Source organism: Oratosquilla oratoria, chromosome 25, assembly GCF_046742065.1.
Source record: "Oratosquilla oratoria isolate Oo_2021 chromosome 25, ASM4674206v1, whole genome shotgun sequence".
NCBI lineage: Eukaryota > Metazoa > Arthropoda > Malacostraca > Stomatopoda > Squillidae > Oratosquilla > Oratosquilla oratoria.
The window spans coordinates 29,842,943-29,845,442 of NC_134801.1; positions in this window are offsets into that span (position 1 = coordinate 29,842,943).

Below are 2,500 nucleotides of genomic sequence, written 5' to 3' on the forward strand. Positions count from 1 at the left end.
GCAAATGGCAGTAGCTGGTATCAATTGGTGGCAATTGATGGCAAATGTCAACTAATGATAATTGGTGATAAATGGTGCCAAATAACAGCAGTTGGTTGTATTTGGTGACAAATTACGACTAATCGTAGCAACTGGTAGTAACTTACGATAGCTGGTGATAAAGAGTATTAAATGTGGCTACATCGCTTCCCGAAGAATGAAGATGTGCAACCCTGTGGACTGGCAGTCGATCTCGGGAACAGAGTTGCAGATCTTCTGAGACATCTATGAATGCTTGCTTGGTTTCTACAGACGGGACTCTACGACTATACATCGGTGAACCAAAGGTACAAACAAATATGAAATAAGAATTTTATTAACTCCATAAATACGCAGGGATTACTAAACAGGAAATAACTGTTACCTCAACACTCAAACTATAGTAAATGGGACATACGATTATATCGTGGGAAATTGCTGTACAGCAAAATTAGAAATTCACAAATATCTTAAAGTTGAATACTTATTGCTATATCTAATTATTATTGTTTTTTCATCATATGCCGTGTTCATCTCACTGTGTTACCAATTCTAAAATTATCTTAATCATATGTAATAATACTTTTATATTAGACTAATGATGATTGTGAAAAAAAAATGGTTTCCTAGAATTATAATTATTTCTATGATAATTATTTATAATATAAGCAGAATTAATAATAATCAATGTGGAAATCAAGCTAAACTCAAATATTTTTCAAAAATTATTGTAGAACACTCCCTCTGACTATTCGTAAATGCCACGAAAATCATGGAACCTTTGATTTAGATAGTGTATCGAATGCCTGCAGCCCATCAATATATGCGAAAAGCTAAGATATATAAACACTCACATAAAAAACACATGCATAGCACAAGAGGCGCTGTTGCTTTCCAAATTGGTTCGCCCGAGGTATTCACGCGATATGAGTTATTCTCGAAAGGTTTCGGTTTAAACTTAAAGTTATGAGAATGGAGAATCTGTCGACCAATACACAGAAAGACGCTGGGGAATTTGCTTCTATATCGGTCTTACGAGCTCTCAACAATGAAACAACAAATCTGGTGCCAAATATAATTAAAAAAAAAAAAAAAAAATGGTGAGCAAAGGATTCTCGTTCTCCATGGGACTGCTCGATTGCCTGTATATTACACAATGTACAGCATCAATCACATCCACTACTCCCGAACACTTTCTCTATATCAATCTCTCTCTCTCTCTCTCTCTCTCTCTCTCTCTCTCTCTCTCTCTCTCTCTCTCTCTCTCTCTCTCTCTCTCTCTCTCTCTCTCTCTCTCTCTCTCTCTCTCTCTCTCTCTATCTCTCTCTCTCTCTCTCTCTCTCTCTCTCTCTCTCTCTCTCTCTCTCTCTCTCTCTCTCTCTCTCTCTCTCTCTCTCTCTCTCTCTCTCTCTCTCTCTCTCTCTCTCTCTCTCTCTCACTCTCTCTCTCTCTTTCTCTCTCTCTCTCTCTCTCTCTCTCTCTCTCTCTCTCTCTCTCTCTCTCTCTCTCTCTCTCTCTCTCTCTCTCTCTCTCGCTCGCTCGCTCGCTCTCTCTTTCATGTATTTATATATTTATCTGTAGTATACGAACCTGTGCATGAAGTCTACATTCATTAATTTATTCATATATTCACTCATATTTACTTGTGTATTTTCATAAATGTAAACATTGCATCCGTTTTTTAATTAATTAATTTGCTTACAATATAATATAATCAGTTACCTACTAATGTTGATAATTCTATTTTTTCTATTTGTCTGTTCATTTATCTATTTACTTATTATTTATTTATTTATTATTTATTTATTTATTATTTATTTATACATTTATCTTCTTATTTATATACCTATTTGTTTAGTTATGTATTCATTCATTCCTTCTCTATTTTTTCATTTAATTTTAAACTTTCTGGTTACTTATTCATTTATTTTCTTCTTTATGTAGTTATGCTTCTATTTATTTATATGTTTAATATGTATTTCTATTTACTTATTTAATGATTTATCAATTTATTCATCTCTTTATTTATTATTTATTTATTTATTCATCTATTTATTTACATATTTATTAATTTATATATTTATATGTTTATTTATTTATTCATTTATTTATTTGTTTACGTATTCATTTATTTGTTTGTTTATTTATTTATGAATTTATTTATTTATTTGTTTATTTATTTATGTTTATTTATTTATTTAAAATTTTATTTATTTATTCATCTATCTATTTCTAATTTCATTTATATATTTATTTATTTGTTTATTTATTTGTTTATCTATTTATTTTTATTAATCTATTTATTTCTTTATTTCTTTATTTATTCATTTATTTATTTATTTATTTATTTATTTATTTATTTATTTATTTATTTATTTATTCATTTATGTATTTATTTATTTATTCTTTTATTTATTTATTTGTTTCATTAGATGGAGGGGTAGCTTCCAATCTGCTTGGACAAAGTAATTAGACAAATTCA